This window comes from Notamacropus eugenii, chromosome 2 (genome assembly GCF_028372415.1).
Source record: "Notamacropus eugenii isolate mMacEug1 chromosome 2, mMacEug1.pri_v2, whole genome shotgun sequence".
Classification (NCBI taxonomy): domain Eukaryota; kingdom Metazoa; phylum Chordata; class Mammalia; order Diprotodontia; family Macropodidae; genus Notamacropus; species Notamacropus eugenii.
In genome coordinates, this window is record NC_092873.1 from 401,909,864 (window position 1) to 401,927,649 (window position 17,786).

General features: G+C 35.3%; 1 protein-coding gene and 1 pseudogene across 5 annotated transcripts in view; both read right to left on the minus strand.

The window, feature by feature from the left end:
- RGS7 (regulator of G protein signaling 7) overlaps positions 1 to 17,786 on the minus strand; it is a 699,575-nt gene that overhangs the window by 378,362 nt on the left and 303,427 nt on the right. The window lies entirely within an intron of this gene.
- Positions 12,605 to 13,626, minus strand: LOC140524099 (pantothenate kinase 2, mitochondrial-like; annotated as a pseudogene).

The following is a 17,786-nucleotide window of genomic DNA, read 5'->3' on the forward strand; positions in this document are numbered from 1 at the left end:
GATAAAACCAGCATATCCTAGTTTCCAAAAGATAAAAAGAAATCAGTTCTAGCTAATTCAAAATCTGGACTTTTTAGCCAAAAAATGCTGTTATTGAATATGTTTATAAGCATAGAAAAGAAAAGAAAATATATTTTTTTGTTTAGATAGGGACACTGACTCATTGTGGCAGAAAATAAAATAAGCACCACATTTTCAAAACAATAATAATTAATAATAATAATAATTTGGTTGTTTTATTTTAAGGAAGAAAAAATATAAATCTTGGTCTCCAATTTCCTTAATTTAGAAGAATGGGTTTTATTTTTTATCAATTTGACGTTAGTTCCTTGCATATTTTGAGAAATGAGGCTGAGCTTCTCTTGAAAATGTAAAATTTCTGTGTTTGACATCTGCATTCTACACAATGACTTTTGTGGAGAATATTTACTTACTTTCAATATATGAAAATTGTAACTGGGGATATCTGACCTAAAACTCTTTCATAGATTTTGGATATAGAGCTTAAGGCAAAGTATTTTTTATTTAAATATTATTTCATTTTTTCCTACTTACATATCAAGATAATATTTTGCATTCATTTTTACAAGATTTCGAGTGCCAAATTTTCTCCCTCCACCCTTTCCATCCCTTCCTCCCCTCCCCTCTTCTAAAATGGTAGACAATTTTCTATAGGTTATACAAGTGTTATTGTGTAAAACTTATTTCCATATTAGTCAAAGTTGTGAAAGAAGAAACAGATCAAAAGAAAAAAACAAAAAAGAATGAAGTAAGTGCTTTGATGTGCATTCAGTCCATCAGTTCTTTATCTGGATGTGGAGAGCATTTTCCTTTGTGAATCCTTTGTACTTATCTCGGATCATTGTGTTGCTGAGAAGAGTTCAATCATTCATAGTTGATCATCACACAAAGCTGCTGATACTGTGTGCAACGTTTTACTGGTTCTGTTCATTTTATTTTGCATCAGTTCATACAAGTCTTTCCAGCTTTTTTCTTAAATCTGCCTGTTCATCATTTCTTATTACACAATAGTTTCCCACTACATTCATGTGCCACAGCTTGTTCAGTCATTCCCTCAATTTCCAATATTTTGTCACCATGAAAAGGGCTGGTATAAATATTTTTGCACATGTAGGGCACCCCCCCCCACCTTTTTTAAACAATCTCATTGGGATAAAGATCTATTAGTGCTATTGCTGTATCAAAGGGTATATATAATTTGCTTGCCCTTTGACCATAGCTTCAAATTGCTCTCTAGAATGGTTTTATCAGTTCACAACTCCACCAGAAGTGCATCAGTGTTCCAATTTTCCCGCATCCTTGCCAACATTTATCATTTTCCTTTTTTGTCATGTTAATCAATTTGATTGGTGTGAAGTGGTACCTTTAATTTGCACTTCTCAAATCAAAAGTGATTTAGAGAATTTCTTTATATGCCTATAGATAACTTTGATTTCTTCATCTAAAAACCATCTATTCGTATCTTTTGACTATTTATCAATTGTGGAATGGCTTGTATTCTTACAAATTTTACTCTCTGTGGTATGTATACATACATACATATAATATACATATGTGTGTATGTGTATATACATACATAATTTCCTCACAAGAAATCAGTGATGTAGGTGCTATTATTACACCCATTTAGGTACCAAACATTACCTTGACATGTAATTAGGAAAAAATAAAATAATATTTAAATAAAAAATACTTTGCATTAAGCTCTATATCCAAAAATCTATGACAGAGTTTTAGGTCAGATATCCCCAGTTACAATTTTTCATATATTGAAAGTAAGTAAATATTCTCCACAAAAGTCATTGTGTAGAATACAGATGTCAAACGCAGAAATTTTACATTTTCAAGAGAAGTTCAGCCTCATTTCTCAAAATATACAGGGAACTAATGTCAAATTGATAAAAATAAAAACCATTCCTCACTTGAAAAATGGTCAAATAGTCAGTTTTCAGAAGAAGAAATCATTAATAGTCATACGAAAGTGTGTGTTCGTCCTTCGTTGCCAAAGAAGACCATGCCATCAGAAAAAATAATGACATGACTTGCACTTGACTTTGAGTGAGGCAGGGCTGTGCAGATCACCAGCCTCACTTCTCCTCCAGAGCCATCTGAATCCAGTGACCAGATATTCATCAGAATGACTGGAGATGACCCAGGATGAGGCAATTGGGGTTAAGTGACTTGCTCAAGGTAACACAGCCAGTCAGTGTCAAGTGTCTGAGGTGAGATTTGAACTCAGATCCTCCTGACTCTTACACTGGTGCTCTATCCACTGCTCCACCTAGCTGTCCCCTAATAGTCATATGAAAAACATGTTCTAAAGCACTAATCAAAGAAATACAAATTAAAATAACTCCGAGACAATACCTCAAACCTATCAAATTGACTAACATGGCACAAAAGGAAAATGACAAGAAGGCGATATGGAAAAATGGGGACACTGATGTATTGCTGGTGATGTGAGCTAATCAAACCATTCTGGAGAACAGTTTGGAACTACACTCAAAGGGCTATAAAGTTATGCATATCCTTTGACCCAGCAATACCACTACTAGGTCTGCATCCCAAAGAAATTTTAAAAATAAAGGAAAAGGACCCATTTATAGCAGTTTTTCTATGGTGGCAAAGAATTTTGGGGAATGGCCAAATGACCTGTGATGTATGATTGATAGAATGCCATTGTGCTATAAGAAATGATGAACAGAATGATTTCAGAAAAAAAAAAAACTGATATGAAGTAATGAAAAGTGAAGTTACCAGAACAAGGAGATCTTTGTACACAGTAACAACAGTAATGTTAGGATGATCAACTGTGGAAAACTTAGCTACTCTGATCAAGGCAATGATCCAAGACAATTCTAAATGACTCATGATGAAAGATGTCATGCACCTCCAGAGAGAGAACTGATTAACTGTGAACACAGAGTGAAATATACTTTTTCACTTTTTTATATTTATTGTTTTATTTTGTTTGTGGGTTTCTTGTTTGTTTTTGCAATATGGTTAATGTGAAAATATATTTTGCATGGTTTCAAATGTATAATCGATATCACATTGTTTCCCTTCTCAATTAGCAAGGAGAAAAAAAACGGAAAGCATTTAAAACTCAACATTTTTAAAAATGAGAGTTAAAAAAATTTTACATGCAATTAGGAAATATTTAATGAATTATGAAATTATTGAAAAAGAAAAAGAAATTCAGAGTTAATAATAGACTCACTGGTACAGTCTCTTTTATTAGTCACACCTAATTATAACCCTGTGAGACAGATCAATAGTCTCATCATCAACTTCCTTTCAGTGTAAAGGGAACAAAATCATTTCAAAGTTCAATGACTCTTCTATGGATTTTCTGAATAATGTTGGTGGTTAGATTTTAGGATATAAAGGCTTCTTGTACTTAACTTCTGGAACTTAAAAAAGAAGAGCTTGATTATAGCTGGGATGAATTTATGTCTACCATCTGACATCAATACATGGTTAGGGGAAAAACAGATTTAGAAAACTAAGCTACATAATGGAAAGCCAATATATGGATGAGAAAAAACATGTTATGCAATGTGTATAAATGTCAATTGGATGGCCTCGAGTTCATAGTAAAAGGACCAATTAGCAGTTTCACAGTGTCTTTTAAAGATACTGAAACACAAAGGAGAGTTGTTCATAAACACAGTCATTGAATACAATGAGAAGCACAAGAAGTGATACAGTGGTTATTCTGAATAACTGAGGTCTAGAAGAGTAAGAAAGGGAAAAACATCCCTGGTTGGAAAAATGGAGCAGAATAAAGTTTCTCAATTAATCAGCCCAGGAGTAGCCACTATGTTCGCAGACAAAATGAGATAGGAAGAACTATCCTCAACAATGGGCAGCTAGATAATGCAATGGATAGAATGCCTGGCCTGGAGTCTGAAAGACTCATCTTCTTGAGTTCATATACAGTACCAGACGCTTACTAGTTCTATGACCCTGAACAAGTCACTTCAGCCTGTTTGCCTCAGTTACCTTATCTACAAAATAAGATGGAAAAGGAAATGACAAACCACTCAAGTATCTTTGCCAAGAAAATCCTACATGCGATCTCAGTCAGAAATGACTAATAAATGACTAAACTGAATCTTCAAAAATAAAATAAAAAAGAAATATAAGAAGTGATACAGTGATGTATATAACTTGTTTCTCAATTTCTCTTAATAGACATTTACCTCTTTGCCATTCATTAATATGCCCAAACTTCTATTTAATTCATGTATATTTCAGAACGTGCCATTCCAGAGAGGCAGTTGTACTATAGTGGAAGGAGCATCAGACTCCTTGGATTTGAGAGATCTCAGTTAAAATCTGATTCTCATACTTATTAGCTGCTCAACTATAAGCCAAGTTATTTCCTCTGTCTGGGCCTTCATTTCTCCATCTGTATAATAGGGATAATACTAACTATACTACTTAGTTCACAGGACTATTATACAGAAAGTGTTTAATAAATTTTTAAGTACTATTTAAATGCAAAGTATTATTATTAGAAGGATCCATAAATTCATTATTATGGATGTTCCCTCCACTGAGGCTTGTGATCACACAAGCCCTCTGTGACACAAACTATTAATAACTTCATGTGTTACCTTCACTAAAAATATATCTTCATACAGTCACCTGCCTGTCAGACCAAACCTACTGTAGGTGTTCTAGGAATCAAGTGACAGTCTATTGCTAGAACTGTACTGAGCCTTTCCAGATTGGTTGGACCTGTCAGGGCCTGTGCTCCATTGGCACAGGCTCCAATAGGTTAATGGCATGTCTATGTGACAATGAGGCATCAGAATAAGACTGTAGTGAAAGAGTCAAACAGAACAAAAAGATGTGGATGTTGGGCTATGAACTGCATCACAATGGAAAATGCCTATAATGACAAGCTCACCCGTCAACTAAAACATTTGGAATATTATTATTACCTAGTAGAAGAAATGGTATTTCCTCTGACTTGACCTAACACTGCCTAGTGATAGTTTTAAAAGATGTCTGTCCCCCTGTTTTATTCTTTCAGAATTTGGTGAATAAGTTTATGTTCTCCTTGTCTATTTTATTCATGATTTTAGAGATCTTAATAATATTCTGTCAGCTTTCACTATTCTAAGCTAAAGTCTCAATAACTTTTTGTATGTCTTCATTTAAAAGCCTCATATTTCCCAATTACTCTCCATTAATAAAGAGACATGAGGATGGTGAACAGTGGACCCCTAAAGACATATTTTCTGACTCCTGGGCAGGTAGATCTATCTTTCACATTATCTTATGTCAGTAGTGGGAGACTGGAACAGAGAGTAAGATGTCCACTCACTCTAACCTTTCTCCTAAGAATAAAAGGAAGGTAAGAGAGGGCATTGATTCATAAGCATCTCTATTGCTTTATGCCATCTCTTCTGTATGTCTGATAGGCTAGTGGAGAAGAACAGGTGTTTTCACTGGTGGGAGGTAGGTCACAAAGCTGCCTGACTGTGTCATTGTTTATTTCTGCGATCCCCAAAATATCCTCCTTGTAAAGGATCTAAGGTGATTTTTTTTCATTTTGGAGATACAGCCCTGCTGGGGATGGAAGCTCAATTCCATGTGGACAGTCTCGGGTGGGTAAAGGTGGGAACTTCTAAATCTTAGAGTTCTCACAAGGCCCCCCATAATAACAACAGGGAATCGAGGAGGAGACCGAGCTATCTCGTGTATTTCCGCCTCTTCCCGTGAGATACGTGATGGGAGGAGCATCCCCGCTCTCGAGGCTGTCCCGGATCTGGGCACACCTAACAGGCACGGTATTCAGATGCAAACTATGCGACTGGAGAACTTAAGTAGGATCAGGAAAGCCTGAAGGTTCTCTTGGGCGGAGGGGCGCGGAGCGGACAGGACAACAAGGCTCCGCTTTTCCTCTCTCCTCTCTCCCCTCCCCCTCTCTCCCCACTTATACTTCTACTTCCAATCTCGTATTGTAAGATCTTTGCCTCCTTGGGAGATTCTTCGCTCCCTCCTAAGGAAGAATTCCCCTGCACTTGTAACTAGACCCTGAAATAAAGCTCAACCCTTGTTCGACTCTGGAACGTCCTTTCTCTCATACGAGCATCCGGTTTGGCCAACCGAAGACCTCCGATAGAGGTAAGGGAAGACTCGGGTAGCCCACAGGCCTCTAGGCCTGGCACAGCCCTCTTTCCAGAAACACATAAAACAAATGACACTTTAGATAGCTTCAGATGACCTGTCTTCAATCAATTCACTTTCACTTGAACAACTTTTTATAAAGAATCCCATTCGGGTAAAAGTTGCACACTGGTACCAAGACCTCAACCTTCCCAGAAGCAGTATTTTCTTGTTTTCTTGTGGTTGTTGTGGTTTTAATTTCATGAGCATTATGGAAATGTATATCTATAAACAAATGAGTAAGTTATCTGAGTAAGATGAGTTGGTACAGTATGAAATAGTTTTAATTTAGGGGAAAATGTATTATGTACAAGAAATGTATTGCAGGCTACCAAAGTTATCATCGTACAGCTGTAATCACTATGTTAAACAGTTAACATATAATAACTAACAAAAACTTCAACTAAAAGTAGCCTAAAATACATATGTGTATGTTTGGATACATTTATACTACCTACCATTTCATATGTACACATACACATCACGTATGACATTTAATCTTCCATCTCTGTGCCTTTACATTGGCCATCTCCATACCTAAAATGTACTCTGTCTTTACTTCTACCCTCATAGAGCCCTTCTCTTCCTTTAAGAGGTAAGTGCTATCTATAGCATTAAGTTTTTGCTGGATTCCCAATCCCCCAAATCCCATTGCTAATGCTTCCCTCCCAAACTAATTTTTATTTAATTATTTTGTACATATTTGTTAACTTTATGTTTATATTCTATTTTTCTACATAATTAGATTGTAAGCTTCTTACAAGTAGAGATTATGGGTCATTTGTTTTTCCTTTTATCCCCAGTACCTAGAATCACATTTGGAACATTACAGGCACTTAATAAAGAACTGTTAACTAACTGATGAATACATTGACCCTTATGATACTTCATTTATACAATTTTCATTGTCTGGATCTTCTCTCACATATTTCTTACATGCTATTAAATATTAGGATTACATTTGAACAGTGATGACTCTAAGATCTGTCATACTTTTCAGACAGAAAGAAGGAAGGGAGGAAGGAAGGAAGAAAATGAACTTATAATATCCTTGATAGAAGGATTTTCCAGATGAGGAGACTCTCTCTAGTAATGTAGATTGACGCTTCCCTTCTAATTTATATTTTTAAAGAGTTATCTAGAAGAGCACAGAAAGTTAAAGTAACTTGCCATGGGTTACACAGGGTATGTGTAATAGGTACAACTTGACCCCAGGCCTTCTTGGCACTGATGGCATCACTCTAAACTTTACTATTTCTCAAATGTATGAACATGTGGATATGATAATGCTTCCTAATGGTGCAAAAGTGACCACAGGCTATCAAAAGTTATGCCAGTGGAGTTCCAGCTCCAGCAGGTCTCACCAAGCTAAAAAGTCTTCAATTACAAGCCAGGTGTTAGATCTGTTATAAGAGAAATAGCTTAGTAGTTAGTAGGGAGCCATAACAAGATTGCCCATCAAATGATGTATTTTTTAGCCATTGCCACTTTCAATCATCAAATATTGACTTCAGAAGCTTTGAAATCTATATTACTAGAGGGAGAAACCAAATCTTGGAAATATGGAAGTATATCATATATGCTAGTCAAAATAGCAAATATGATTAGTCATTGGCAATAGAAAAATTAAGGAAAATGGTAAAATAGGGGCATCTATATATTACTAAGTCAATAAGTCATATATATGTGTGTATATATATACATATATGCACATACACACCCACACACATATAAAAAATATCATTGTACATCACATTAAGATATAGTAAGCCCTCACAATAGAAGTTAAATATAAATACTCTGATGATCCCCAAATCAAGAAGTAGCATCATAAATTTGAATTTGTTTAGCTCTTTTTTCCTCTATTTCTAGTAAAAATAGCTCCTTTAACCTTCAAGGCTATATTGCTCACAATTTCTTCTGGGACAAGAGTTGAATATACAAATCAATTTTCTAAAAATAAATGTTCAAAAGAATTCAAATATCAGGGGTCATTTGTCAGTAAAAGTTAGCATTATTCATTTCTCCTATTTGTTTTGGTAAAAATTCTTTAAGAATGAGTTAAAAATTCCTTCTTAAAAGTATTCCTGTGAAAAACAACTCTTCACAACATTGCTATTAGGTAAAGGCAGTAAAATTTTAATTCTAATGACCAGAAACAGGGAGGGCAAGAAAGCTCAGTTAGGGGAAAGAAGGATGAAGAGAAATAATTTATTACCCCAGGTTGCCAAAATCAAAAAAAGGTTTAAGAGAACATTCCTGGAATCACTGACACTTTGGAGGACCTTCCTGGAAGAAAGGAAAATCCTAGGGTTAATCTGTTCAAAGGAATTCACAAAAGTTACAGAGAAATTCAGATTCAGTTTTGGAGGAATTCCAAGGACCTTAAGAGTTTAAGAACTTCCACCAAATAACATGTTATCAATGTGTGTGAATCTTATTTTATTGAATCAACCCTCTTACCTCAGTTGTCCTTTGATAACTGGTTGTAACAGGAGATGGCTGATGAAAGACTTAAGAAAGAGTTATATAAACCAAGAAACCCAAAGAATTCAAATTCCAATCCCTAGAAAGGACCTTATAATTAAGATAATGATAGAAGTTGAAAATGTACAATGGAGCTCTGTAGTGGATTATAATTGATCCCATGCCCAGTACCAAAAACTACTCAGTGCTACCCAGGACATATCACTCTTTGACTACAAAACCAATATACGATACTTTGGTCAAATGGGTCAAGAGAGAACCCTCAAGATTACTGGATTATTATGGCAGGAACTGCTTTGAGAAGTGTAAGATCTATGTTTGATGTATTCAAAGAAAAACAACATTCCTATTATGTGCCAGACACATTTATTTCCAGCATATCTAAATGCTGGAAATAAAAAGACAAGTTAAAAGACAGACAGTTCCTGTTTTCAGAATTCATAGTATGACAGGAGAGACAACATGCAAATAACTACGTACGAACTAGATTTCTGTTGTTTAGTCATTTTTCAGTTATGTCTGACTCTTTGCAACCCCATTCAGGATTTTCTTGGCAAAGATGCTGGAGTGGTTTGCCATTTCCTTCTCCAGTTCATTTTACAGATGAGAAGACTGAGGCAAACAGGATTAAGTGATTTGCTCAGTCATATAGCTAGTAAGTATCTGCGGCCAGATTTGAATTCAAGATGAGTCTTTCTGACTTCAGAACCAGCACTCTAATCACCGCACCACCTAGATGCTCATAAACTCAATAGATATAGGATTAATTATAAATAATCGAGAAAGCACTATAATTAAGAGGGATCAGGAAAGACTTCCTGTAGAAAGTGGGATCATAGCTACAATGTAAAGAATCCAGTGAAGTCAGGAGGTGGAGATGATGAGGGAAAACATTCCATGCCTTTTGGATAGACAGTGAAAATGTTGGGAATCAGGAAATGGAGTGTCTTGTCTAAGAAAAGGAAAGGAATCCAATATCACTGGATAGCAGAGCACCTTTAGGGGTTTGAGGACCAGCGTAAGAAGACTGGAAAGGAAGGGGAGACATGTTATGAGGGAACTTTTTTTGGAGAATAAGTAATTCTAATTGTATATCCACAATGAAATTTTAAATTTAAAAAATTTTTAAAGCTACCTTACAAAAAATAGTTTTTAATACATCATGCATACATGAATTCAATATTCAAAATACAACTAAATTCTAGGCCTCCAAAACTGTTTCCAGTATTGCAAGGCTATGGGTATACAGATATACAGACAGTGATGAAACAGGCAAACTGGAGAAATGAGGGGTAGAAAGGAAAAAGTGAGAGCAGGCTCAGGCTTTTTGACTTGCTCAGACCTTCTATGTCCAAGAAAAATATATAATTGCACCAGACCAAACTACTAAAGAATGTACATGGGCACAGGGAAAGGATGAATGGACAGAAGAAAATAAGGCATGCTTCTTCGCACATGGTGAATTGGAAATATTGCAAACCATTTTCTCGGTTATGTGTGTGTATGTGTGTGTGTGTGCATACAAACACATGTGAGTATACACACAAGCTTGTCCTACTAATCTAATCCAAGGAGGAAGTGTGGATGCTGAGGAGCTAATTTCTGCCAACAGTTCCAAAGTTTAACTCCTAAATGGTTTGATCACTGCTCTGTATAACCATGACAGGGCATCATGACTACTATTGATCTTTAAAAGAGTTTCTGAAAAGGCTAGAAAAATAGATTTCCAAATGAAACTCTCATAGCAGCTGGTGCTAAATGGGACTACTGCTGAGACTAGCATGGATGTAGCATCAGAGAATCCTGATTTTGGAGTTTCTAGAGACCAATTACAATGCTAAGTTCAGGGGAAAATGGAATGGGCTATTTCAGCACATTGTTAAGAAAACATAGGTGGTAGGAATCAAATGATCAATAACATTATATATTCTCTTTTACTCTCTTTTTAGTACTCTAGTAACGGAGCTTGTTGACAAAATAGTGAATGTGCTTTTTGGTGAGACACTTGCTTAAAAATGAGCTATAAGATGTTAGGTAAGAGTTGATGGAATGTTAACCTCTCAAATACACAGCAGAGAGCACATCTTTGTTTGACACAGGATTCTAGGGAGAAAAAGTTAATAACAGACCTTGAGAAGACCTGCAGAGGGTAGAAAAAGAAGGAATAGTGAATGACATTTAAGAAAAGCTTTACTCATAAACAATTATAAGAGAAAAATCTTTATGTTAAAAAAAATTCCTATTCAGGAATATTTGCTCAGAGTAAGGCCTTTGATACCTAAATTGAAGGTCAAAACTACATCAGCCTGGTCCCTCTTTCACTACTGATGCATAAGTACAGCATCAGCACCAATGACCTAATACCAAGTTCCCACTCACATATCAATTCTAGGAAGACAGGCTTAGACTGAATTCTTTAAGGAATTCTGCTTAAGGAAGTTTCCCCTCATCTATGTTAAAGAACTTTCCGAACCTCTTCAAAATTCTTCAATCAGCTCTTCCTACTAGTACCCAAAGTTCTTCCTTTAAGAGGAGAGAGAATGCCAAGGATAGAGTCTGAGAAGGCAGGCTAGAGGAACAAAAATCTGATTAAGGATAACACTTTGTTCTTAGAAGGAACCCATCAATGCCCTGCCTAACCTAGGTTAATATATAGGAGCTATAACCACTATCAAACAATTCATATGCAGAAGTTGCTATATTTGGGGGAAAATATAAAATTTCTGATCCTGTGATTACAGAAAATCCAGTGTTTGAGATAATTATCTTATTTATACTCACCAAAACTTTATATAAAGTTGCAATTTCAAATAAGATTTAACATTTTTTCCCCATCAGACACTAAAAGAATTTTTCTTCTGATTGCTACCATTCCCCAAAGAACAGTAAAGCATGCATTATCCATAGCTTACAAAAAATATTTCTCTGAGGATATTAGACTTGTGTTTTGTGAATTTCAAATGAAACCTCCAATTAATTTTTGACTGAATCTGAAGTAGTCGCCAAGTTCCCACCTCTTGGCAATTTGTCTATTTTATTAGCTGCTTGTATTTTGTAATAATCTAAATTAAGTCTACACCAGACTACGTTTTATCCACTAGTTCATTCACATATAAACTACACAAATTACACACATTTGACTGAGAGGGTGTCTCAATAATCCAATCCACAAAATGGAAGGAAACAATGCCACTCTAAAGAAGAAGTGCTTTCAAAAAATACCTTAGGCTAAGATTAAGATATTATAATGTAATCTGACAAATTGCTTCTTCAAAACATACTAGTTTTTGAAGTTGAGTAAAAGGGTACACAAACCATTAAACCCTTGGAATTGACTACACAGAAACTTTCAGAATGAAATTTTTTTTTTAAAAAAGATACACGTACATACACATCATAGTTATGTTTTGACATTCTCATCAACACAAAAGCCTGAAAACCAATGCTTCAGTAAATAACATGGAGAAAAAAGACTCCAAAGAGCATATTTACAAAGCTATGATTAGATTAGAATACAGATAAGTTGAATGACTTTTAACATTGTGGATGAGACATTGAACCTCTGCCTGCTGAAGACAGACCAGCTCACCTGAAGAGGCTTCATTGAGTGACACTATTTCCCACATGACAGGCTTAACGTGACTTTACAGAATGAATTTAAACAAGGGATCCTCAGTGAGATGGGCAGAGTCCACACATCTCTATGTTCATTTCTTTTAGGGATTTCTCTTGGCGTAACTCAAGATCTCTTCAGAAACTTAATACGTCTGTCTTTTTTGCTTATTTCAATTCAGATTATAGTCTATTATGATAAAATCTAATAGAAGGCATCTTTTATTTAAAGGAAAGAAGTTTGCATATTCTGTTGTGATTGTGGAAGGCTCTGGTTGCAATTTCAGACAACAGATCAGGGTCATTTCAATAGTTCTAGGAGAGCACCCATTACTCCAAAATAATCTTCATGCCTGAAAAAAAAAATCCTTTCATCTGCCTCTTGGAATAATAATCCAAGGAATCCACAAGAAGTCTCATGGAAATGGCATGTTTGCAAAATGAAAAAAAAAAGTTCCAACATATACCACCTGCTTAATGTTCTCAATTAAGTCCACAAGTCCATGCTTGAATCAGTGTTGTTGATGACTGGTAGTGATTAAAGTAGTTCTAGCCAGGTCCTCTTTGCTGATAACCTCTTTTTTCTACTTGGTCATGTTTCTCAAACTAGAGGCTACAGACCATTCTGGCAATGAAATGCTCCCATAGTCCTTAATTGATTGATTGATTGATTAATTAATTAATGCCTTGCACTAGTTTATCCACCTTGGTACTGTCTCCAAGGGGCAGCATTTAAAAAGTCTGTTCAAAAGTGGGGAAGCCAGTCAGGAGACAGCAAAGACCAAAAAAAAAAAGAGTTCCTCTCCTAAGACTGTACCAGTAGCACACTTATAATTATCTCTGAAATATACTGCCAAGATGCTAACTCCATATCCAATATTCACCAGAAGAGGAGAATATGCATTTTTCAAACTGAAAAGCAACTTCTGACATTTTTCAGAATCACCCAGGTTTTCATCAGTATTGTCCGCTGAATCCACCGGAATCAATGTGTAAAATTCCTTTAATTAAGCAGTCTAGTTCATCAAGTCTACAAAGCTGAAGACGACCTATTGTAAGAAAATTCTGCTCAAATTTGTGCAGTGTGGAGAACTGAGAAGTTTTTATCTCTGCCTATTTCAATAAAAGTAGGCATGTCATGAGTAGGAAAGCACAATTTTTATATACACATGGTCAAAAACTCCAATTTGAGGTGGATATCTCAAATGCCTGTGGATCCATATGTCACGTTTGAGACTACATATTTTCTAATGCTTTTAAGACTTTCCTCTTCCTCTCTTCTCCTTTAGAAGTGATATCTTTAGGTTCAGAATAAACCAGCTTGATCAGGGGTTATGAAGGGATTTAACCACCAAACAGGGGATAGTTTAGGAGATACTTCCAGTGAAAAAGACATTATGTTCCTTAACCCAATGACCTTGTCTAGGACTGAAGAGGATCTCAATTCAAATTGGGGGAAGACTGAACACAAAAGAAAAACATTTCCCGCCTAGACTCTCAAGCTATAGGGACCATAGGTTACAAGCACAATATACATAGAGCTTAAAAATTCGGATAGACATCTTAGGTCCCTAAAGAATTCTAATTTAGGAATACAGGTCTATCAGTCTCATGATAATAATAATGATCAGCCTACATCAACCAGCTTAGATATTGATCTTGAAAAGTGAGTAAGTCACAAAGTAGCTAGAATTATTTTACTTAGGCTAACTTAGGTTATCGACAAAATTATGAGAAGTGGCTATACAGGTAGTGTGATGGCAATATAAAGGTTTCCCCAAGTAATACATGCCTTGTGTGTAATTACATGTGTTGATATTCATTACTTCTAGTGTCTTACATATTCTGTAGCTATATATTTGCTGTTGGTGTGCGATTTTTCCATTTATGTATAGTCTAATAATTATACACATATTGCTATTATCTAAGGCTATTGATATTGTTTGGGTTCACTTTTTTGCAGTTTAGGATTGGTTGCATGTGTACTATAAATATATACATACTCTTGCAATATCTGCATGCAATTTAGATTTTTAGTCATCAACTCAACCACTCAAGTGGTATTTTGCTTTGTGCTATGTCTACTGCTTTTAATGGTAATGTGGATTTGATGTCAACAGTACTGTGGGATGATTACTTATGATGTTCATACAATCATTCCTGTTACACCAAATACTAATGTTATCATGGTGTCTGCAGAGCAAATTTGCAGGTGCCAAGCATAACCTGCAAGTGATTTTTCAGGGACTACAATTTTTAGTTGGGGTATGCAGAGGAATGTAGTCATAGATTGTTGAAAGCCTAGAATAAGGATCTTTTCTGGGAATAACAAAGGCTTTGGAAGACCTTCCCAAGCTAATAGAGAATATTTGGGCTAAAGTATTCATAAGCATTCAGTACAATTCATTTTTTTTCTGTTTCTAGTTACCTTAAGAAAAGAACTTCTACCCAAGCTTTGAAAGAAGAATATAGACAGTTCTAGGAGATAATGGGACATTAGTGTTGGAGTATATAAAATGTACAGGAGAGAAACAGAAGAAGAGCATATGGAAGGAGTGAACTAGAGCTGAATTATAGTTTTGGCAGTTCATAAGGTTGAAAATCAGTCCACAGCTCTTTCTTTTTCCCTATTTCCCCAGAGCACAATGCTACAGAAAGTTCAACCCATTATTTAAACTTGAATCTTGTTCTTCAGCAACCTCAGAGCATCTGAGAGGATGGTTTTAAAGGAGTGGAAAAAGAGGTAACTCTGGTTGTAAGTACCATCACAGTTTCTTGTATCTTGATAGAATGTTTATTTGTGTTTTTACTTGATACTGCTAATAAATCACATAAGCCATTAATGATTATTTTGTCTAAGCTTAAAATTTCTCAGTTCAAGATTGAGAGAGGGGAAATTAGCTAATAGAAGAGATTTACCTAGACTGAAGGCCATGACAATGAGAAGAAAGGTTTCTCCAGTTTGGAGAATTACTGAATTGAATGCTACAGACTAAACCCAATAGACTACCTTTAAAATCAGAGAATTAATCAGGAGGCAAGTCAGAAGCAAAAATGGGGAGGTCTTGCAGTGATTGTTCCCAAACTTGGTCAACCAATCAACAAAGAATTAATTATTCACTGTGCTAAATGCTGGGAATACAAAAAAAAAAAAAAGTAAAAGATAATCCCTACCCTTGAACAGCTCACAATTTAATGGGAGAGAAACATGCAAATAGCAATATGCATGCAAGCTACATATAGGATAAATTGGAAATAAGCAATGGAGGAAAGGAAATGGAAAGGAGAAACATTGGGAAAGGCTTCCTATAAAAGGTGGGATATTAGCTGAGATTTGAAGGAAGCCAGGAGGCAGAAATGAAGAAGAGCATTCAAAGCATGAGAGAAAGGAATCTTCTTTTTGAGTCAAGTGATTTCTAGCAAGTAAACAAACAAATGAAAAATTCTTATAATCCCAGTCATTATTGGATAAAAAGCCTGAGGCCAGCTGGCAATTGATAATCCATCCCATACCAACTGAGAAAAGTGAAAATGTTGCTGGTTATTCCTAAGTCACACAGAAAATATCCCATTAGGTAGTCTGACACTGGCTACAGGAAATAGAGTAACAAGTAGTTAGCATCAAAAAATCAGTAAAATTATTAGTAATTACTAAAATTAGTATTTTTTAAAAAGGAGCTAGCCTCTTCCCCATCATCTTCTTTAGTCATACACTTTTTACAAAATTAGATCTTTTTTTGTGAATTTATTTATCAAGCACAAACATTTCAATATACAAACAAAAGTAAGAAACAGTATTTATGAACTACTGAATTGGTTTTTATATAGAGGGTTTTCTTAAAAGTATGTAATATAAGTACATCAAATTTAACAAGGTGGTAACATAACTGTTCCATTTGTTTATATCCCCTTCTGCCTTCTTCTGTTTGTTTTTATAATACACAGAGTATTATTGATGCTCTTTTTTATAGCAATCACTAACCTATCAACCATCACACTCCAGGTAGAAGGCATCCCTTATAACAAATATGTGTAGTACAGAAAAACAGATCAATACATTGGCCATGGCTAAGAATACATGTTTTGTTATATTCTTTAGGTACATTTTAGGTTGGTCAGGGCTCTGACCAGAGGGTTAAATCTTTGCAATTCAATTACTACTTCAGACCCAGAAGGAAAAGAAATAGGCAATGATGCATTTCGGACCTGCCATCTGGAGACATTACTGCTTACAGAAATGCTAGACTGTTTGTCTAAGTTTGTGTAACCTGGAAGAAGTCACTTCATGTTGAAGTACAATATTTTGCATACTTGGAAGCTGAAGGCAAATGGTACCTTCCATCAACCCACTGCAGATCTGAGGAACAGAAGGTTCAGGGTTAATGCATGGTGAACAGGTCTATAACTCTTTTTGAAGGACCTACGAAAAAGAATTTTGGAATTCCAGTAATTTTATTCAAGTGAGGGCCCACCTTGGAAGATGTTTTCTCTTTTTAAAAAATCCAAGAAAATTATAAAGTGAGGCATCTACTGAATTCTTCTGAATACAAGCTAATTGTTATAACACATGAAAAGTTATTGTAGGAGAAATGACAAACAGCTATACTTTATTAACACTATGGTAGAACAAGAGGACCTAGGTTTAGTGGTAGCAGGAAAGGCTTAAGGAAGAATTTCTTGATGAAATGCTATCACAGTTTTCCAAAGAATGTTACAAAATCTTCTTCTCTAAAAGTTCTTAAGAGAAGTGAGAGCTATCTTTCTGGAATGATTTCTGTGTGGCCCCAACAGGGCAATAGATTAAATACCTTTGTCAAGTTCTTTTCAGCTTATTCAGGCATCACATTCTATTTCTGTATCTCATTGGGAGGGTTGGAGGGGCATGGAAATGTGTAGACCTTTTGCTTTGAAAGTGAAAGTGAAAGCATATTCCCCTATTCCAACAATACAGACCAGTTTGAGATAGGTTTGCATCCATCACGGTAAACAAAACCTAAGGTAAATGTTCAAAAGGTGCTTCACTCTCTTCTACTGCAAGGTTTATGCTTCTCAAGCTTTAAACTTGGTTTCCAATGGAGTCCAACCTTTCCCTCGATGTCATTCTCTTGCTGACAGACTAATACCTTTTCTTCTGATATTACTTTCCATTCTCTCTTTCTGTATACATATTATATATATTATATATGTATATACACACATACACACACATATAGAGAAATAGATGCGATATACACATATACATATGTGTGTATGCATGTATATATATGCCTACTTATTTACATGTAGTATATCTCATATCTCATAAACTGCTTGAGGCAAGAGGTGTTTGCAGATATGTATATGAACATGTGCATATATATATAATATATGTGTATGAATATGTGATATATATGAACATATATATGTATAACCACACATATATACTTTGCATATATTCTTTCTTTGTATCCCTAATATTTAAGATAGTTCCTGATATATAGTAA